Genomic DNA, 23297 nt, shown 5'->3' with positions numbered 1-23297 from the left:
TTGAGCAGTGAACCAAATATCCTCACACTGCAGCTTGCTGACTGCTCTCGCCGGTGTCTGTTGTGGGAGCCTTCTTTCTTTGTTCAGATGTTGACTCAGGACAGTGATACTTACACAGAACACGCCACAAGTTTACACAAGCCCCCAGACAGTCTGAGGATTTGAAGGCATGATACATTCAAATACTACTGCCAGAGCAGTTTTACAATTGATGGTGTGGCCTCGTTCATGATGAAAAATATAGAACGATGGGTCTAAAAGCAGAAAGAAGAAACCACTGATTGACCAGCCTCTTTGTAGTATACTCTTAAAGTCTGAGGAAAATATAGGGTACACTGACAAAGAAAAATGCACACTAATTTGTCTTGACTTTTTCTTATATGAAAAGAAGGAATACCTTCTCATTCACACAGCTTTGACTCATTTATTTATTTATTTATTTATTTATTTATCTATTTATTTATTTATTTATTTATTTATTTATTTATTTATTTATTTATTTATTTATTTATTTATTGTAAGGAGGTTCTCCTCTGGCCGGGGGGGCGCTGGTGGTGTAGGCGGGAAAAAGAGTCGGAGGCTCATCATAAAATCCAACATTGGAAAGTTTATTGTTCACAAAGCTTAATTCTTTTGGATCAAACGGATCCTGCAACAAACAGTCATCTAACAGATGATACCTCTTCGCGCGCACATCAGAGGGCATCTCCTGAACACCTAATAAGGGGGCGGTCCGAACTTCTCTCGGTCGGTCATTGGGCGGAGGGGGGCACTCCGAACGGCACAAACCGTTCCGCAACAAGGGTGCCTCGCCCAGTCCCCTTCCAGGGGCTTCTTCTGATATTCGGGTCCAGGGCGTATTACCCTCCTCCCACCAGGATAATTGCGATGGTGTACCGTCACCAGCCATTCCAGAGGCTCATACGACTTCTCAGACCCTCGAGGAAAGTTCGGATCTGGCAACAATCCTCCTCCAGTTGCCAGATTAGGGAAACCGGCCGCAACTCCAACGGGAGTCTCGAATCCAAGCATGGGTTCCGTCTGAACCCCTCGGTTCTTACTCCTCTCTATATTCGCGTCGGTACAGATTCTAAAAGCCCGCGCGTTTTCCCCTCCTTTTATCTCCTCCCAGACTATCAAATCTAGCTCCTCCCCTCCTTCCTCTACCAGGCACACTTCCGTAGATTTTACTGGCACTACTTCAGTCTGTTCAATGTCAATCAGTATTCCTACTGCGCATTCTGCCTCTTCTACTGTATGGCTCTCCACGGAGGACGGCGCACTCCTCTTTTCTCCTTCACACGTCCCCCCTTCCAAGTGGGCTGTCCTCTCTTCCACCTCAGTCTCCTCTCTTTCCTGCCGAGAGAAATAGTCTGTGTTAGAATGGGCTACGCCTTTCTTGTATTGTACCTGAAAGGAATAAGGTTGTAGACTAAGGTACCACCGAGTTAACCGCGGATTAGTGTCCTTCATTTGGTTCAGCCATTGCAGAGGGGCATGGTCTGTGACTAGAGTAAAAGGAGCTCCTAACAAATAGTATCTCAGCGTCTGCATGGCCCACTTAACTGCCAATGCCTCCTTTTCTATTGTGGCATACTTTCTTTCCCTCTCACTTAATTTTTTACTGAGATACATTATCGGGTATTCCAACTCTCCTCTTTTCTGGGACAAAACCGCGCCTACCCCCCTGTCAGAAGCATCCGTCTGAAGGATGAACGGGATATTGAAGTCGGGGACATATCGGCTGGGTAAGGCTGACAATATTTCCTTTAACGTATCGAAAGACTTTTGCTCCTCAGGACCCCAATTCAATCGGTTGGCTTTTCTCTTTCTTGTCAAATCCGTGAGGGGGGCGGCCACTTCTGAAAAATGTGGCACAAACTGTCTGTAGTAACCTGCCAAGCCTAAAAACTGTTGTATCTCCTTTTTGCTACGAGGGGTGGTCCAAGAAACTACTTTGTCCACCTTATCCGTTACCGGTTGGATTTTTCCTTCTTCTACTCGAAAACCCAAGAATTTCACTCCCTTCCGCGCTACCTTGCATTTGGAGGGGTTAATCTTCAACCCCGCTTTTCCTATTTCTGTTAAGACTCTTCGTAAGTGGTAAATATGCTCCATCACCTTTTTTCTCCATTTCTGGGGTACCACAAGCTTCCGATCTCCCTCTTTATCCACCCAATACAATAGCCCACGATCCAGCTCCCATCCCTTTTGACCCTTTACAATATGGCCCACCGGTTGAGCTACTAGCAGTGGCTCTCTCAGGGATGCGTCATCTTGCTGCATTGTCCTCACTTGCTCACGCTTGGTTCGCTGAAAGAAATCGGACTGATCTTCAGCCGGGGTGTTTTCCCCTTGCAACCCTTCTTTAATCTTATTCACGTCTCGTGTGCCAACCCAATCCCTCCCCAACAACATTTCTCGTGAAAGTCCCGGTACCACCCCTACGTTCATCCTCCTCTCTTCCTTTCCCACTCTAACGTCCGCCCAAATCGTTTGGTAGTTCTTCAAATCTCCGTGAATGCAACGTACAGTTAGTCCCTCATCCTTCTTTTCGCCCGGCAAGTCTCTTACGAGCGTTTTAGCACAGCCGGTATCTATTAACGCTCTCTTTTTGTCTCCGTTAACCCAAGCATCCACCTCCCACCGTTCTGACGACACCGGTGCCGTGGGAAGAGACTTCTCTCCTCGTCCCACCCAGGAGCAATCAGCCCCTGGGCAATTCTTTTTCACGTGGCCGGGGACCCCACATCCGAAGCAAATGGGGCGCCCCTCTCTACCCTCGCGTACCCCTGCTCCCGGGTTGTAGATGGGCCGTCCGTCTTTGCCCTCGCGCCAGCCGGTCCCAGGCGCGTAGATGCGATGATCAACCGTAATGGGCCTCACAGGTTTAGGTCCGAACGGCTCGAAAGGTTTCCCCTTTGGTTTAGGAGGTCCGCTCATCTCCGCACCTAGCCGCGCAGCTGAATTGGAAACCGAAAGCGAAGTGTCCCCACCACGCTGTTTGGTTTTCTCCGCCCAGGAGGCGTTACCTTCTCTCATCGCTTCCTCGGTGAGGCTGTAATCTTCCAACAAGGAAATGGCTTTCTCCAGCGTCTTTGGGTTATTGCGTTGAATCCACGTCTTCGCGCCTGCTCCCAGGGACTGCACCAGTTGTTCCAACACAGCCATGTCCACAACTTGCTCACCGCTTCTCTCTCCGGGCTTCAACCATCTGAGTGCGTTGGCGCTCATCCGCTGAGCCACTGTGCGAGGATGGGAGCCCGGCCTCCATTTTAAGTCCCTTAACCTCTTCCTGTATGTCTCTTCGGTTAGGTTCAGCGTGCGCAAAATCGCGTTCTTCACCGTTTCATACTGGGCAGCCTCTTGTGTGCTGAGGGTATCCACCACCTCCTGTAACAGCCCCGTCAGGCAAGGGATCAAAATTAGGGTCCATTGCTCTCTCGGCCACCCCGCCACCAGCGCCACTCTCTCGAAGGTGTGCAGATACGCCTCCGGATCGTCGGTGTTAGACATCTTCTGCATCCGAATGGGTGCCGGCCCGGCCACCAAGCTTCCCCTGACACTCGCTGCCGCTCTGGGGGTATTGTCTTCCTCTCGTCCCTGTGTCCTTAACTGTCTGGCCATCAGGGTCTGCTGTTCCGTTAGGTTCTCTATAAGTCTCGCCTGCCTGTCCATAGTTTCCCGCAACATACGCCATTCTTCATTTCCCGCCTTCTGCGCCGCCCCGGCCCCACGTTGGGCGCCAGTGTAAGGAGGTTCTCCTCTGGCCGGGGGGGGGCGCTGGTGGTGTAGGCGGGAAAAAGAGTCGGAGGCTCGTCATAAAATCCAACATTGGAAAGTTTATTGTTCACAAAGCTTAATTCTTTTGGATCAAACGGATCCTGCAACAAACAGTCATCTAACAGATGATACCTCTTCGCGCGCACATCAGAGGGCATCTCCTGAACACCTAATAAGGGGCCGGTCCGAACTTCTCTCAGTCGGTCATTGGGCGGAGGGGGGCACTCCGAACGGCACAAACCGTTCCGCAACAAGGGTGCCTCGCCCAGTCCCCTTCCAGGGGCTTCTTCTGATATTCGGGTCCAGGGCGTATTACCCTCCTCCCACCAGGATAATTGCGATGGTGTGCCGTCACCAGCCATTCCAGAGGCTCATACGACTTCTCAGACCCTCGAGGAAAGTTCGGATCTGGCAACAATCCTCCTCCAGTTGCCAGATTAGGGAAACCGGCCGCAACTCCAACGGGAGTCTCGAATCCAAGCATGGGTTCCGTCTGAACCCCTTGGTTCTTACTCCTCTCTATATTCGCGTCGGTACAGATTCTAAAAGCCCGCGCGTTTTCCCCTCCTTTTATCTCCTCCCAGACTATCAAATCTAGCTCCTCCCCTCCTTCCTCTACCAGGCACACTTCCGTAGATTTTACTGGCACTACTTCAGTCTGTTCAATGTCAATCAGTATTCCTACTGCGCATTCTGCCTCTTCTACTGTATGGCTCTCCACGGAGGACGGCGCACTCCTCTTTTCTCCTTCACATATATATCCTGCACTTCTGATCAATTGACCACTCTGGGCGGCTAACAACACTTAAAATAAAACAATTTAAATATAACATCAATATATAACATCAATAATCAATTGTTCAAAATGGAAAGAAAAAAGAAAAAAACATAAATCAAATAGTGGCTGGAGGGAAGGCCTGCTTAAACAGCTAAGTTTTCAATTGGCTTTTGAAAATGCCCAGCAAAGGGGCCATACGAATCTCAGGAGGGAGTTTATTCCAAAGGCGAGGAGCCACTGCCGGGAAGACCCAGTTTCTTGTTTTTTTCCTTCAGAGCCTCCCTCAGTGTTAGGCTCCTCAATCTCACCTCCTGGCTAGATCAAGTGATATGTGTAGATTTTGGTGGGAGTAGGCGTTCTGCCAAATATTGAGGCCCTAAACCATTTAGGGCTTTGTATGTAAGCATTAATACTTTGAAATTAACGCGGAACCGAATGGGCAACCAATGTAAAGCGGCCAGAGTGGGAGAGATATGATGGTATTTTCTCACCCCAGTAAGGGGTCTGGCCACCGCATTCTGCACCATTTGGAGCTTCAGCATCAACTTCAAAGGTAGCCCCATGTAGAGCGCATTACCGTGGTCTAATCTTGAGATTACAAGTGCATGTACCAAAGTGGTGAGTGCCCCAACATCAAGATAAGGACGCAGCTGGGCAATCTGCCAAAGATGGAAATAGGCAGCACAGGCCACTGACGCCACCTGTGTTTCCATGGTGAGCGCCGTGTCCGGATGGATTCCCAAGCTGTGACCCTCAGTCTTCATGGTGAGAGTCATGCCCCCAAATGAGAGGGATTTTCCCAAACCACTGATAGTGGGGCCACCCACCCTCAGGACCTCCGTCTTGTCCTGGTTCAACCTCAGCCCATTTCCCTGCATCCATTGCAGTACAGCCTCCAAGCAGCACTGAAGGGACAGAATGGCATCCACTGAAGTAGGTGAAAAGGAGATGTAGAGCTCGGTGTCATCAGCGTTCTGATGGCATGATGCCCCACACCCCCTGATGACCCCACCCAGCAGCCTGATGTTGATATTAAACAGCATTAGGGAGATAACCGAGCCCTGCAGAATCCCACAATTGAAGCTCCACGGGGCCGAGACCCTCTCCCCAAGCTGTACTCTCTGAGGATGGTCCTCCAAGAAGGATCGGAGCCAGGCAAGCACCAGGCCACCAATTCGCAGCTCAGAGAGCCTCCTCAAGAGGATACCATGGTCGACGGTATCAAAGGCGGCTGAGATATCAAGGAGGACCAACAGAGACGTTTTACCTCTGTCACCCTCCCTCAATAGGTCATCATACAGGGCAACCAGTGCCGTTTCTGTACCATGGCGCGGCCTGAAACCCGACTGGAACAGATCCAGGGCATTTGTTTCATCCAAATGAGCCTGAAGCTGATAGGCCACCATCCTCTCCACCACTTTGCTAATGAAAGAAACATCGGCGACAGGCCTATAATTGCCCATTTCGTCCGCCGCCAAATTAGGTTTCTTCCTTATGGGCCTAATGACTCATCCTGTTAAAGTATATTCTTGACCAGGTACAAATTTGACATCTCATTTTTAAAAAAATGCAATTAACAATACTATCCAGGAAACAACTACTTTGCAGGGATGCAACTTTCTCAGTTTAAAAAATTATCACATAAAATGTGACAAATATTGTACTCTGATTTTGGTTGTGTTTGTGGAACCAGTGTTGCTGTGGAGTCAGAGCTTGCACAGCCAAAGCCCTGAGACTTTCTGGACTACAATGTTATCTTCCACCATCACTCCAACTTTCCTGTTTCCTCACAGCTTAGCTGCAACCCTAACAAGAGCTAGTGGAGGGAGGATGGATTTTCCCAGCAAGAGTATATTGCAAGCTATCTCTGTTGTTCCACTTTAATGGCATCCTTCTAAAAATATGGTGACCAGAAATGGACACACTACCCCAGATGAGACCTAACCAGTGCCAAAGAGAAGGGGACTAGTATGCTAGGGGATTTGGAGATTATACTTCTGTTAATGCAGTCTAAAATAGCATTGGCCTTTTTTGCAGTCATAGTGCACTGTTGTCTCATATTCTGTTTATGGTCTACAACAATGCCAAGATCCTTCTTACTCACAGTATTACTGAGCCAAGTATATCCCAACCCACTTCTATCTACAGTGTAGTCACAATAATACCGTCACAGTTATTGGAGTGATGACTGAAATGTATGTTAAGCATGCTGACCATTCTAAAGTACAATGTCAGCGGTTCGCATTACATCATAGAGATAAAAGCATCTGTCTATTCCCAATCTATTTCAGTTAGGCCTGCTTCAATTACAGGTCAATACTGTCCTGTTATCTTTTAAAAAAAAAACAAAAATTGCACTTCAAATTCTATGTCTTTTCCCTGAAATAGGATTTTCTTCTATGCAATTTTGCTACAAGCCGCACACTTTTTGGTATGCAATTTCCTCTTGTCATATGCATTTTTGCACTCTTTTTTTTTTAAAAGCTAAAACTTGCATACAAAAATTGGGTAAGTGGGTGATGTGATTTTTTACAATCCTTCTATTAGTCTAGGAGATTGGTTGGTTCACTTAAAAATATGGACTGAACACATTTATTTTCCATTGCTGTTGATCAGTTAGTAAATCTGCCAGATTTTCTCTGCTTAAAAAACCAGCTGGCATTTGTTTATTGGACAGAAGAATCTTGTAGTTGACTATCCACTGGAATATTCAGAGGCACAGGAAAATTGTAAGCTGCATTATTTAGAGTTTAAGCTTTAGTCCATTTAAGTCCATTGTTGTTGGCCTACCCTGGCAGTATCTGCATGGGGCTTCCAGACTGAATCTTCTCCAGACCAACCTGGAGTTCGCAGAGAGAAAATCAGAGATCTTCTACACACAAACCACGTGTCTCACTGCAACATGTCTATTGGTCATGCGAATTCTATGTTTGGCAAAAATAAAAAGCTCAGCTATCGTGATGAGATGGAGAAAGGCTTGATCAGACTAGAGATAGGCATGAACCTTGGTTCAGAGGTTTATCAAATTGGCACCATAGCTGCCAGTTGTTTCCTTCTCTGACACCCCGCCAAACCCCTGTCTCCTCTGGCAGCCACCCCATCAGACAAGGAGGCGGGACAGGAATTCCTGCAGTGCTGCTTTTGAGTGGGCAGCTGCTGGAGGAGTCATGGGGGGGGGGAAGTAGGAGTTCCTGTGGGGACTAGTCAAACACCCAAATAGGAGAAGAGCAATGTGCCATGGCTGGTGAGTAGGAGATCCAGCCGGTGGGGGTGGGGGAAGAAAATGTGTGGCACCTGTGATGCTGGTCCAGTGAACTGTAACAAACCTCTGAACTGAGGTTTGTGCCTATCTCTAGATCAGACTTCTCCCATCTTTTCTTTCCTGACCATAAATAGATATCGTAACAAGCTTGCTCCACAGTTAGAGAATAATGCTCAGTATGGAGTATGAGATTGAATTCCTTCTATTGTTTTCCTCCACGGCAAAGCTGAATGACTAATCTTTAAACTTTTTTTAAAAATTCATTTGTTTATTTATTTAAAATATTTTTCTCCTGCCTTTCTCCCCAAAAGGGACTCAAGGCAGCTCATGTCATAAAAAATACAATATTTGAAAGCTAAAAGAGTAAATATACAAATATTTAAAAGAATTAAACAAGTATAATGTTAAAAATGGTAAAGAAAATCAATATTAAAACACATTTAAAAGAACAGAGCACAAGAATCCATTTAAAAATTCCTCTCAGACCACCAGTCATTAAGGACAGCAAAGATGGGGCTAGCCTAGCTTCTTGTGGAGGAAGTTGCAGAATTTGGGAGCAGCGACAGAGAAGGCCCTCTCTCCCATGTCCCCACCAAGCATACCTGTGATGGTAGTGGGACCGAGAGAAAGGCCTCCCCTGGTGATCTTAATGCTCAGGCAGTCTTATAGAAGGAGATGTGATCTTTTCGATCGCTTGGAATCAAGCTGTTTAAGACTTTATAGATTAAAAGCAGCACTTTGAATTGTGCCCAGAAACAGATTGGCAGCCAGTAGAGCTGCTGTAACAGGGAAGTTATATGTTCCCTGTAACCAGCCTCAGTTAGCAATCTGGTAGCAGTATTTTGGACCCTCTGAAGTTTCCAAACACTTTCCAAAGGCAGCCCCACACACAGTGTATTACAGTAATCCAGCCGAGATGTAACTAGGGCATGTGTCACCATGGCCAGATCAGACCCCCTCGAGAAATGGGTGCAGCTGGCACACTAGTTTTAAATGTGCAAAGGCACTCCTGGCCACCACAGAAACCAGGAACACCCCCAAGCTGTGCACCTGCATTTTCAGAGGAAGTGTAACCCTATCCGGCACAGGCTGAAACCCTATTTTTTGATTGGCTTTTCGACCAGGAGCACTTCTATCTTGTATGGATTAAGTTTCAGTTTGTTTGCCCTCATCCAGTCCATTAATGACACCAGACATTGATTTAGAACTGAAACAGCTTCCTTGGATTTAGATGGTAAGGAGAGATAGAGTTGGGTGTCATCAACATAGAGGTGACACCGAATCCTAAAACTCCAGGCAGCCTCTCCCAGCAGTTTCATGTAGGTGCTGAATAAGGACAAAACAGAATCCCGAGGAACACATCAGGTGAATAGGCAGAGTGTCGAACAGGTGTTTCCCAGCACCATCCTCTAGGTTCTCCCCCTCAGGAAGGGCACAGCCACTGTAAAACAGTGCCTACAAGTCCCATCCCACAGAGACAACCCAGAAGGATACCATGGTTGATGGTATCGAAGGCCACTGACAGGTCCAGCAGAACCAACAGGGGCAGAATCCCCCTGTCCAGTTCTTGGCATAGGTCATCCACCAAGGTGACTGAAGCAGTCTTTGTCCCATAACCAGAACTGATGCCAGAATGAAATGGATGTAGATAATCTGAATTATTGTCACACCAGTCTACATCCCGTTCATTTCATCACCACCAGCAACCCAGAAACCAGGGGCCCAGTTTGGCTCTACTTTGTGAGAGTGGACAGCCTTGGCCATTTCCCCATTCCTGAGGTCAACCAGGGTTTCAACGGAATCACCTGCCAAGGGGACAGGAAACTCCACAAGAGATGTCAAGAAACCAATTGGATCCATCAGCCTCTTGGGGTGAACCATCTTAATTTGTCCCCATCCCCTGCAGAAGCTCCGGGTTCCAGTGAGTCTAAACCCCACCAGATGATTATCTGTCCATGACAATGGAACTACAGAGAGTCCTCCACACCCAGATCACCAGCATCTACCCCAGTACAGAAAATCAAGTATAAAGTGTACCCTGCTGCATTAGTGGGGGCAGATACCATTTGGGACAAACCATGGTTGTCATGGAGGACATGAAATCCTGGGCCACTCCTGACAAAGCTGCTTCGGCATGGGTGTTGAAGTCCCCCAGTCTAACATGCTGAGGAGACTCCAACACCACCCCTGAGACCAGCTCAGCAAGCTCAGGCAGGGAGACTGTTGAGCAGTGGGGTCAACAGCAACAGAATCCCTATTCTGTCTCATGCTCCCACTTACAAATACACACATTCAAACCCAGAAAACTGGGGAATGTGGCACCTGGTGAGAGAGATAAAATCATGACAGACTACTGCATTTCCACCTTCCTGGGCCCCCCCAGGTCTTGTCTGCTGCTGCACAGAGAATCCTGCTGGACAAAGCTGAGTGAGATTGACACCCCCAACCAAGTCTCTGTGATGCAAGCTAGATTGGCCTGCTCATTCAGGATCAAGTCCCAGGGAGCTCTAGTTTTCCCATTGACTGATCTGGCATTTAGCAGCAACATTTTCAACCGAGAGGGCTTGTCACCAAGGCTATCTAAGCTATTTAAGTTTGGGGACAGCTTAGAGGCAACCAATATCCTTTTCCCCTTCTATGACCCATGGTGTTGTGAGTGCAGTCCCCCCACCATATCTCCCTCTGCCCTGAGCGACTGCAATTGCTGCTCCCTGATTCCCCCCACTATTCTCTTTCTTATGAAGACACGCCCTTCCACAATCAATATGAACAAGTTCTCTTTCTATATGTGAGAGATCACTACTAACACCTTAAGTGGGCCATCTGCCCTCAAACTGCACCATCTGGAGGACCTGTTGGGAGGTGCAAGTTTCAGGTCTCAGGTGGGCACAGTTGTGGGATGGCAGGCCTAGGGCAGAGGGGAAGAGGCAGAAGATAGGAGCTAGCTGGGCAAGAAGGTGGGGACTGAGGTTAGTGGGCAGCTGTGGAGAATAATTGAGGGGGTGGAAACAGAGGAAGGGGGCTACCTGACAGAGACACAGACTGAGAAAAAGACAGGAATGATGGGATCTAGTGAGCTGGAAGAGGATAAAGAGGACGAGGGGGAGATGTGGGGTGACACCACCAAGGAGCTGGACCTCAACTTCTAAGTGGTAAGGGTTGTTGACTATGTCTATGTAGAGGACTCCTGGACATGGCTCCTAGTCCAGGTGTGGCTCTCCGAGGAAAGGTGATGCAGAAGAGGTGCACTCAACCTTGGACACCTCCCGCCCCCCCCCCCCAGGGCCACCTCTTTGCCCTGCCAGCCAGTGGAGTCAAAGGAGACACCGGAGGCACAAGAGGCTGAAGGATCAACAATGGCATCTCCAGAAGGAGATGGGGGCCCACAGACATTGACTATAAGTCAGCACAACAAGCCATTTTTATGGGATATCAGGGGTCTCGGGACTGTGCTGAGGCCCCGGTCCCACCATCAGATTGTTGACCTTGACCCCAGTGGTGGAAACTTGTGGTCGGGAGGATTTGGAACCACTTGGGGGAACTAGTAATGGCAACTCAGCCCTCTCAAGGACTTATGGGTCAGAAGGTAGCTGGTGCCCCTTCTTTCCTTGTTCCCCACTCTCCAACCCTAAGAAAATCACATTCAAATAGCTCTATAAGTCTCAGGTTTATAGTGACAAGGTCAAAGAGGACTTCCCATTGCCCCACCACCTTGCAGAGCCAGCGGTGATCACACTCTCCCCCACCTTTGTAGGCATGTGAGCCTACAAAACTGGACTTCACCCTGACAAGATTTGTTCACAAAAGGTCACCTTTTCTTCACCATTGGTTATACGCAGGTTCTACACTTAATGGAGAAAGCCATTGTTTAATGAATAAAAATATTCTCCATTTTGATTCTGTCATGGATTTCTATCTGTTCTTCATATCCTTTGCTGGCTTGCTGATGGAAAAAAACTGTACTGACACCTTTGTTCACAACTGCCTTCCACGTCTCTTCAGCACCAGGGCACAAGGACAAGAAATGAATCTCTTAATAAGGAAATACAATCCTTTCTATCCAAACACCAGGAGACCTTTTAAGAGCAGTCATATTTACATGCTAAATTGATCATTTGCTGAACGTCAATTTTTATTTACCGTAATATAGCCCTATATTAACTGTGCCCTTGCACAGAAGGATAATTTCTGAGAGTGTGAAGCATTTGTTCTTCTTGTAGAGCCTCAACAAAGTGTGGCCATTCCAGTGGCCATGTGGGTTAATGCTGCTGTGAGTTGGTGTCCTGTAAAATATTTGAATGGTCATATTTTGCCCCTTTTTTGTTGTATATTCTTTACTAGGGATGCAGGTGCCTCTTGAGGAGGTACCATCTTGAGGGGATGGTGAAAGAGGAACTCCTGTTTGAGATAATTCATCTGAACTGGGAACCTTTGTGGTCAATTTGTCTTCAAATGTGTTTCCAAAGAGGCAGGATCTCTTCACGATCATCCCAAAGTGCAGGGCATGTAATAATCAGCTCAAGTTACAGGAAGCCAGATTTTGCTTCTATATTAGGAAAAACCTCTCAGATGCCAGAGCAGTATGGCAATGGAACCAATTACCTCAAGAGGTGGTGAGTGCTCCAACACTGGAGGCATTCAAGAGAAAATTGGACAGCCATCTGACAGATAACTTTTGATTTGCATTCCTTCATTGAGCAGGACATTGGACTCAATGGCCCTTATAGGCACCTTTCCATTCCATTATTCTATGATCCTATGATACTTGCAGTTGTGTGAATGTGGGGCGAAATGCCAATTCTGCACTAATTGTGTGAATTGCCCCTTTATTATGATGATTACCTCATGGTTTAAGGATATGAAGCAGTAGATGGGTTGTTGGTATCACTGTTCAAAATCAACCAGGCCTGCTATGCTAGTGGGGATGGATGCATGCACACACAAATATGTGCACATGCAGGCGTTGCTCCTCAAAGGAAAAGGATGTTAGAAACATATTCAGCAAATTAGAGACTTGGAAGAAAAGAAAGAGGTCTTGGTCCCATCCTCATGTGGCGGTGAAGAATCTCACAGAGCTTTACAATTCCTTTGCATAAAAGGGACTTAGTTTATAACACACATAGTAAAAAATGCAGTTTTCAAAAATGGACTCTAACACACTTCAGTCAATGAGGAAAAGTTACATAAGTTAGGTAAAATGCAAATAAATGGGTACCAGAGGAAAATTGCCTTTTAAACATGTATGAACTTCAGTTTGAGGAGGGAAGATACAAAGTCTCACAAATAATAGGAAACGAGGATGAGAAGAAAATCCATGTGGAGAAAATCAAGAACACTGAAACAGAGAAATGTCCAACGTCCATTGCTAACTAATGTGATTCACACTGTAGATCCTGTTTAATGGTTTGAAGTTGCAGTCCCAGTTGCTATGTCTTGCCTTTTGCTTCCTGGTGGGAGCACAGTAAGCAGCCCCAAACTCAACACTATCCACATTTCAGGCAGCAGGCATAAATTACCTCACATCAGCTCAAACACAATGCTTTCAAGTACAAGCCCTTTACTCAGTCAGGTGTCAGTCTCTCTCGTGGTAGCAAATATACTAACCAAAATTCAGGTCATCACAGAATTGAATCCATGGGTTCTCTCAGACTTCCCATCACACAGACAGCACCCAAGAGAGGACCCCTCACATCAGATAGTTCCTTTCCACATGATGAGAGCAACAGAGTGAAGCTTGCATGCTCATGATATTCTCACTTCTTGCATCTGAATGCCTGGATAGAGGTAGACATGGAAGGGACCTGGAAGATCCTAGAAACCAATCACCTTCCTACATGCAGAGCCCACATTGCAGAACACTGTTAGTCACTGCCTTACCTCTGCTTCAGTACTCGTAGCATAAGGGAGCACAGTACCTCTTGATCCATTCCTAATGTCCAATAATTGAAGAGCCAACAGAGAAGAAACTGCTGGATAGTTCTTTAGGGATGTAGTTGCCAGAAGTTGGGAGTTGGATTCTCCATTTTGTCTCCTTGGCAGGGGCTGGACTCAGCTCTGCTGCCCTAAGATTATTATTAAAGAGCAAAATCTAGGGGCTATGGGAGATGTTTGCATAGCTTGGCAGATTCAAGTGCAAGGAATATATGCATTAGCGCTAGCAAACTGTTAATCATGCATAGTCTTCAAGACTGTTGATTGACTCAAGCCTTAAATGAACCTGTAGACATATTTAATGAAGAGATCCATTTTATGTTCAACCATCCCCAGTGTGAACAAGATGTAACAGCAAGGAATATTTAAAAGACATTTTGAAGGATTCAAGGAGCAATTACTAGCAAGATGACCATAAAAACAGTCATAATGTCATCGTTTGTTTCATGTTACTATTTGGAAAGAGAGGGTTTCTACTTTTTAAATTAAAAAACATATTTAGTGAAAACGCTTGCTTTTCAATTTCTTTATGACACTTGCCAACATCTCGCCATCCACCCCCATGGCAGAATAAATAAATATTTTGGTTGCAGTCTTTCTATAAGGAATACGTGTATTTGAGGCTACTTAATGGAAACAGGCATTTGCGATGGAGGCAAATAAATGTTTATTTCTGTAGGAAGGCCTGATTTAGTGCACTGGCACTGTTGTGATTCAATCATCTTAAAGTTGTGAACTCAATTTTAAAGAAGCCGAGGCTTTTTTGTCCATTTGTAATTGACAAACAAGACCCAATTGTTTAACAGAATACAGAAGACAAGAGCTTTCCTTAGGGAACAGCAAGTTTAAAAGAAAGACTCTCTAACACTGGGCTTTAATCAGTCATTTTAAAGGTGGGTGGTAGTCTCATGAACATTTTATGTGAGTATGGCAAAATATTCACCCACATTCATAATCATGGTTACAAAATTAAGATCCAGATAATCAGCCTAGACCAACACATGGGCCACAGAAGGGAAAATGGCAGGGAACATTGCTTCCAGTTTCAGGATTCAGGTCATTGGCCAGAATACTGCTAATTAGTTACACTATCCTGAAATGTAAAGGTGTAAATTGCAGTAGCAAGTTAACAGGCTGCTGCTTGTATCCCTCATCCTGTGCCAGTCATATGAATCAGTATGTCACAGGGAATACAAGTGGCAGCTTGCTAACTAGTGGCAATTCACCATTGTGATTTACACCATTGCAGACACAACTAAACAAAAGGATTCTGGCCTTTTTTTAAAACAGTAAGGGTGCAACTATACAGCAGGAAAACTGTGAATGGATCTACTGTGAAGTCACACCTGGAAAGTCATGTTTCCCCAGGTTAATTTGCTTCGGTCCACCATAGAGGAGTTCACAGAGAGAGGGGAGGAAGTTGACACTCCGAATCCTTGTTTGCAGCTTTTTAAAGTAGCTCCGCTCTGCTCCGCTCTGGTCATCCAGATTTTCAGGAGAAACGGTTGGAGCACAGCTGCCTTAACAAACTGGAATGGCTGTTTCATAACATCTTCCTCTTTCTCTGGTGTTTCCTTATTCTCTCCCCACCCCAAGCTGGCTTAGCAGCCCTGGAGCTATATTAATAAGCCTTTAAAAGAAAAATGGAAAGCAAAGCAAAGTAAACTCAGGCACCAGGTTTGTGGACAAGAGGATACAAAGGGCAGTCAGTTTCCCCATTGCCCTGCCTTTCACATTGCTGCTATAGCCAGGTTGAATGGCTTCAAATACAACAGCTACAAACTCCTCCACATTGGTTCAAGTGGTCAAAGCAAAAGCATTCAATTAAAAAAAATTAGAAGCCCCAGTGGTGAAGGAAAAAACTACAGATTCAGAAGGAAAGCTCTGTGATCTGATTCACATGGAGGTATAGATCACATCATCAGTGGAAAATACCATGAATTAGAGCGCCCCAATCCTGAATCATTTCCTACCAAGATACTTGCACCTTAAAACTCATTACTTATGAAATGGGAATGCTACATATTTTCAGCGATGTGTGTTAGTAGCATTCTGCACGCTACCACTTTCTAGTTAATTTTAAATCTTGCTGTGCATGTTTAAAGAAAATAACAAAAACATGCACTTTGTCAAAAAAATTGCTATTTCATCTCCCTTGTTACTCTCCCCCCCTTCTCCTTCTATGTTCCTCCATTTGTCTGCTGTGCATACCACCTTGATAACCTGAGGTGGAAAGCCTTACACACACACCACTCCTGAAGGCCCCAACAAGCATAGCCAATGGCAGGAGTATCGCAATGTAGTCCTAAACACATGGAAGGCCAGTTTCCCCTCTCCTTTTGATAATGATTGACTACCACCATTTATTGTGACTCCTGTGAGAGAGCAGGCTGTGGAAGGTAACATAGCAGAAAGTTGAAACGGTTAACACTTTCTGCTAGATCCCTTTGGATGTGAGGTAGAGAAAATGTATGCAATGGGAACAAGTTATTGGTTGATTTCCCATCCTCTGGAGTAATGTCTGGTTTCAAAAGTATTTTTTGCCATGCTTTACAATAATGAGGAGGCTAGTGTGGGATTCCTCTATTCTTTAAACAGCATCATGTAATATGGAGAACCTGAGTACAACTCCTTTTCCCTATGACTCAGTGGACAATGGCTTTAAATTATTATATAGAATTTAGATGTTTGAAATAGTTATTTATTGCATTGGTATCCCACTTTTCCTTTTATTAACTCCTCCTCTGCCTCTTCGCTCTCAAAACAACCCTGTGAAGTAGGCCAGACTGAGTGACTGGCACAAGGTGAACTGGTGACTTTCACACCTCTGTGAGAACTTGAACCTGCTGTGATGGACAGGTCAGTAACCACTCCTGTCCATCACAATGGAACCCTGATTTAAACAACCAATGGTTGAACAGAAGGGGCGGAACCAAGGAAATATAAGAAGAGAATGGAGGACAGTTAAAGTTCAGTTAGAGTTAGGGACTTCAGTTAGGGATATCAGGTAGGGATATCAGTTAGAGAGAAGCAGTTTAGGCAGTTAGGACCAGAATTGCATTAGAGAAGAATAACAGAGAGATAGAAAATAAGAAAAGGACAAGTCCTGTATAATTTATGTGGTTACGATTGGAAAGAATTAGAAGTGATAAGAAATGAATAAATACCTTGATTAAAAGGATTCTACATAAGCAAATATAAATGTTATCAAAGCACAATTTATTGAATGAACAAAATAAAGAACATCTGTAACTTTAATAAAAGCTTTCAGTGGTTGGCAGCCAGTGTTTGACTGAAATCAATCACATTGTGGATAAAAGAAATCCACTGGTGGCAGCGAAAAAGGGAGAAAATTAAATGTCATGCCTGAAAGGGAACCTGGTGTGTAGAAGAACAAATAGAGGAACTGGGTGTGTGTGTGATACCTGCATCTTCTGAGTCCCAGGCCAGCCCTCTAGCCACTCAGTGTTCCCTGACCTAATCAAAACTATTGTTGGGTGGCAGAAACAAAGGACCTCCATGGTCCTGTAGGTAAAGCCAGAGGACTGCAATGGAAACACAACGGAAAGGCTGCTGAGCTGTGAGGCCATAACCCTCTCCATGTGAAAAGAAAAGGCTGCAGTACTGTTTATTGATTGTTTAGTGGACAAGATGGTTTTATTTGGTGATTCTCCTTATTAGTTACATTAGCTGACAGACAGTATATCACAAAACTCTGCAGATGTGCCATCAATGGTATTGAATAGTTTTACAAAACACATAATAATAGCTGAATATACCTCTTAAAACTCTTCTCTAATTTTCTCTGCTGTGGGTTATTATATAAATTGCTTACAATTTGTAGCATGTTATTGATTTCCTACTTTTCATATTGTTCTCACTCAGTAAGGAAGAAAGAACTGGGAAATAAATTGGATGTTAAACTGCCTTGTGAAAATGTTAAATAAGTTTAAAAAATTAGTGGTTTTGTTCAGTCTCTCCCACACCCCCCCAAGGATCTTCAGGTAGTATTCTACCTGAATGCTACCCGGAGTATAGCCGCTTGGAGACTCTTGCAGAGTGCGGGTGGCATACAAGTCAAATAAATAAATAAATAAATAAATAAATAAATAAATAAATTTCCTTACTATAATAAGCTATTAAGAACCATTAACTCTGCAAAATACCTCTTCCTGAAACAGATGAAAACTGTAAGAATTGATATAGATAAATAAAATGGCCTGTATTCTTTGGACTCTCTTAGGGTCCAACTATGAGGATTGTCACGGCAAAGACCTGCACTTCTGAATTTACCACTGCTTCACTGTGGCAAACCAATGGATTTATAACTGATATGAAGCTGGTACAGCCTAAAATAGTAACAACATAGAAAAACAGAAGGAACGGTTTAAAAAACAGGTGAGGAAGAGTGAAGAAAGAGCACTGAAGAAGGTTTGGACAGGCTGACTATACTTGCTACTTCTCAAGATATAGAAATTGGTCAAACTTGGGAAATAATTATAAAAACACATTTAAAGAATATTCTCCACCTCTCCATCCTCATGTTTCTCCAACCAGAAATAAACTTCCTCCCAGTTTCAGTGCACAAATTCATTGCTATTCATGTATAGGATCAGCTGATCTGGATTTTGAAAATTCATAGAAAATTTTGCATCCCACTGTTCCAAAATCATGGCAGTGTCACAAGTGATGTCCTTTTTTATGTACATGTATGACATGCTTCTCTGGGAAGCACATAAAATGTGGCTTTTCCTGATGTACTTAGTGGATGATCATGTTGAAATAGAATGGAATCCACATTTTGCTGGAGCAGTTCAGGTGCAGGTATCCATACTAAGAGCTGGATCCAAACACATGGGCTTTATCTGAGATCACCATCTTTAGGTTGCATGGCTCAGCAGAGAATTCAGGGCATGTTTCAGTCCTGTCCCTACCTTTAAAATCATGGGCACTCAGAAATTTCAGGTAGATTGTGCTTGTGAAACAGAAGATGCACACATTTTTAGAATAGAGTCAGTTTTGTTAATTTGAAAATATTTATAGCTGTTCATTTAAAAATACTTCAGCCATCATGTATGTCGGTGGGTGCTCATGATAGAAGAGCAAGGAACTTATGTGATTTTGATTGAGCAGTACCGATGTCCTCTCCATAAGTTTCCAAGGGAGCCCTCTATAACCCACAAATAGAGGGATACAGGAAAAAAAGGTGTATGTACCAAAAATGACTTTCTTTTTCTCCTGTGGAAAGAGAGCTGTAACTAGAGCAGGGCACCTGGGACTTTGTCCTGGGGCACCAAAATCTAGAGAGCACCACATTTTGATGTCAAATGACCAGACAGGGTCAGGAAAGTGAATGGCAACATCTCCAAAAGCTGTCAGGGGTGCTGTGCGCAGGACCTCAGCACACCCCCTGCTTGAGGTAGAGAGCAAACTGCTCCCTGTTCCCTGCCTCCCACCCCAACATTGCAACACTATGGCATCCTCTTCAGGAAAAGGAAAAACATTGTACATTCAAAGAAAGAAAGGACACAATAATCACGAAGGGGTAAATCAGGGTTCTGCACACTCCCATGTCCAAGAGAGAAAAAGAGCAGGATTGTTCCCTCTCCCATGAAGGAGGTGAGACCTCAGGGCAGAGTCTATGGGAGGTGATGCAGCTTGCTTGCCTAGGTGCCAAAAACTGCTGATTACAGCTGTGCAAGGCAACTTTCTCTGGATCTCAGTAACTTCATTGTGCTAAAGGAGTCTCTCCATTTGTATGAGGGCAAATCTGGATCCACCGCAGAAGATTAGAAGATTTAAAAAAATATTATGGGTACAATCCAACATCATTCAAGTTATTTCTAGTGTGTAAACCTGGGCAACTTTATCCTAGAGAGCAGTGCTTCCCAACCTTGGGTAAACCAGGTGTTCTTGGACTGCAACTCCCAGAAACCCTAGCCAGCACAGCAAGTAGTGAAGGCTTCTGAGAGTTGCAGTTGAAAGAAAACCTGGATTACTCAAGATTGGGAACCACTGCCCTAGAGTAAGTTCTGTTGTGCTTAGTGGGGCTCACTCTCCAGTTAAGAGTGCTTAGGCTAAGACTGCAATTTACACATTGCATCCCATAATGTCTTCTTTTGCATAGGCATGTCTAGAATTGTGATCTTAAGAGTAGATTCATCTGGAAATAAACCCCCATTAATACTATGCGATTTCTTCCACTATTAGCATCTGTGGGGTTGCCCTGTAAAATTCATTGATTTTCTCTTGAAAACCTAGGTGATTATCTTTTCTCAATTGAACTAATGAACTTTGGGAGCTTAACTTTTGCTGAGTTGTTCTTGAAGTTTTAGATACTATTTCAAAATCCACAAAGGGGATGGAGAATAGGCTTCTTATTTGTCTTTGAAATTTAAAAAAGAAGTTTTAATTATAGCATCTTCATGGGAAAAAACATGTTCTTAAAGGAAGCATTTGGGCTGCTTTGTCATCCTGCCCACATGTGTTTCAGATCTGTTTTGTGCATCTCAACTGAACGTCCCTTGAGATGTCATCTGTGGTCTCAACAGCCTAGCAGCTAAATATTTGTAAACCTCATTCCAAATTAAGCATCATTGAGTCAGGTGGAAGTGGTAAGAAACCGTTAAACTGGTGGTTAGGAAGGTAGGTCTTTGTGGGACAGGGTTGTTGGTGAGCTCCATCACCACACAGGAAGAGACTTCAGATTCTTAAAAGCATTCTCCCCAGCTGTGGTGGTAGAATCATTTGCAAAGTAGAGCCTGAGGCCTACAGTTGATCTTACACACTGATACTAACCAAGGGTAATGTGCCTAACAAAGCAGCAGTGTTCAGTTGCAACCCTTAGATAAATGCTGGTGGTTACTGTCACTGAAAAACAGAGAAGAGATTGAAAATACTAATGAGATTGAAAATCCAACTTTTAGACTTTAGGTACCCCTTATCAATGAGATCCAAACCATGTTTCTACAAGAGGACAGGGTCAGCCCTCCTGGTAGTCAGGGAGAGAAAGAACTACCTCAGGCAGATGATGCTGAGTGAGAAGAAGTGGTGGAACTTGGATTTTTCATAAATGGTTTCTCATAAACTCTCCAGCTGATCCTCTCTGCAAGGGAACAAAGCCAACTTTCCTATCCACTCTCACCTAGCCTATGCCTGAGGCATGAGGGAGGATGATTGCCTATCGTTAAAAGAGTCAGCTGACAGTCTTTCCACATTCTCTACATGGACTGGAGAGGAGACCATTTTGCCCTTTGCCTCAGCTATCAATATTTTTTGACAGCTCTCTCAAAGGGTTCCTAGTACAGTGACTGAATTGCAGAGGAGAGCAGCGTTCATTTTTAATTCTTTCACAGCCTGTGTCTACTCTGGCAACACCAAAGAAGAAAACTGCAGTCATTCACTTTACACTTTCATTTTATGGTGGCATATGCCAAAAAGACAAATCCCAGCCCTCACATACTTGACAAGAAAGTTTTGAGGGCCATAAAGGCTATTTATTTAGCTCAGGGATAACAATAGAAGACAGAATAACATTAGGTTACTGGCTCAAGTGAGTCTTGAAACCAGATGTTCAAAAGACAAGTCCATCTTCGAGTCATGGAACCCAACAAGCTTTGCAAATCGCTCCTGTTCTATCATTGTGACTCAATGGGGGATGTTCCCCCATTGCCTTTTCTTAAACATACCTTTGGGAATTGTGCCACATCATAAAAATATATATTTTTAAACTACAGTGGCTAGGTTGACTGGAAATAGTGGGCCAAAAAAATAATGTCTCTGAGCCATGCGAATTGGGCCATTCTGTTGGCAATGAAGAATGCTGCCCAGAATGTTATTTATTGCAGCTCCAGTATGAGTTGAAGCATCTCAATTTTTTTTTAAAAAAAGTAAAACTGAGATTGTAAAGGCTTCAGCCATCTTTTCTAACCATCTTCTCTCAAGCTCTGGAAAAATATTAGAATTCTTCGCATTCACTATCAATCTCCAAAAATGGTGACACCCTCTTTTATTCAAGATGATATTAAAAGTGAGGCATATTTGGCCCAAGAGCCAGTATAACGCCATGGATAGGGTTGGGTTTGGAATAAGGAAACCTGGTTTCCAATTTTTGTTCTAGCCACAGAAGTTCAATTGGTGGGAGACTGGTCCTTAAGCATCTTAGATCCTTTGGAAACCCTATTAGGGTCACCACCAGTCAAAATAGAACTGATGGTAGATAGTACATGCATCTTTGGAGTAGCACAACATTTAATTCTTTTTAAATATAGAGTTATCTTTTCCATTATTTGTAATGTAAACCTCTCAAAAAATCTTTCCAAATACTATAAAGAAATTAATATACAAATAAATAAATGCACATTTGCTATACTAGCGCCATGGAAAGTGTATTTCCTAGATTCATCCCACAGTTTAAATAGTATCATTCAAAGGCAATTTCAGATTTGCAGTTAGGGGCTGACCGTGTGGGTCTTTCCCAAACAATGGAACTTTTCTGGACCAGTTAAATTGCTGATTCCTTGTGGAAATATCTACATAATCAACTCCATATTGGTAGTTGTGGGTTTTCCAGAGGTTGGGGTGTTACATTTTAAAAGTAGCTCTTTGCTTTCTTGCAATCTAAAAGTAGTCAATGTGGTTAACTCTCTTGTTGCTTAAAAAACCAAAAACTACATGCTAAAAGCCTATGGTCCAAAACACATCCAAGTGTACCTTAGAAACTATAAAAGTAACTAAAAACAATTATACCACAAAGGAAGTGAAGTTATCTCTCATTATAATGTAATATAACTCAATTATCATATCATGTAAAACTCATCATATTAAAACTCATAAGAACAATACTGAAAACACAACTAAGAGCTTGATCACACATGCAGAAAGAAGCCCAGTTACGTATACTGATTCTGCCATTTTATAAATTTTCATTCACATGACACATAGTCAACATTGATTCATTTGGCCAGCCAATCTGTTTTTTTTCCCACTTTGCTGGCATAGTTATTTAAAAATGTACCAATCCTTACAGTTTCAGTAAATGCTTATTGTTAAATTGCTTGCCACACCACCAACAGCAAGAAAATACATTGCTCAGAAGGAGACAGCCTGCCCCCCCCCTTGCGGGTGTAAGGAAGGAAAGGAGAAAGTGGGCTTCAGCAGAGAAAGAGCTCTTTCCTGCTTCAAATTGTTTGAGGAGAGAAAGAAAGGAATGTCACAGTAATCTCTCTCTCTCTCTCTCTCTCTCTCTCTCTCTCTTAAACCTGCTCTTCACAGTACTTTGCAAAACTTTTGAATACTGCTTCCTCCTCCCAACTATTCAAAGGAGAAAAGAAAAATGAAAACCAAGAAGTGAGAGGAAGAGATATGCAGGAAAATAAGGAAAGGAGAATGAGTGAGTAAAGGAGGGAAGGGAAAAGGGGAGGAGGAGAGAAGGAAAATGGGGAAAGAAAGACGGAAAGCAGAGAAAGAAACTGGGAAGTGAGAATTAAAAAGAGGAGGTCAAGTTGCAGGTGATATATACCACCAGGCTAGTGACAGGAAATA

This window comes from Pogona vitticeps, chromosome 4 (genome assembly GCF_051106095.1).
Source record: "Pogona vitticeps strain Pit_001003342236 chromosome 4, PviZW2.1, whole genome shotgun sequence".
Classification (NCBI taxonomy): Eukaryota; Metazoa; Chordata; class Lepidosauria; order Squamata; family Agamidae; genus Pogona; species Pogona vitticeps.
The sequence above is the reverse complement of the archived record's forward strand: the minus strand, read 5'-3'. Positions refer to the sequence as shown.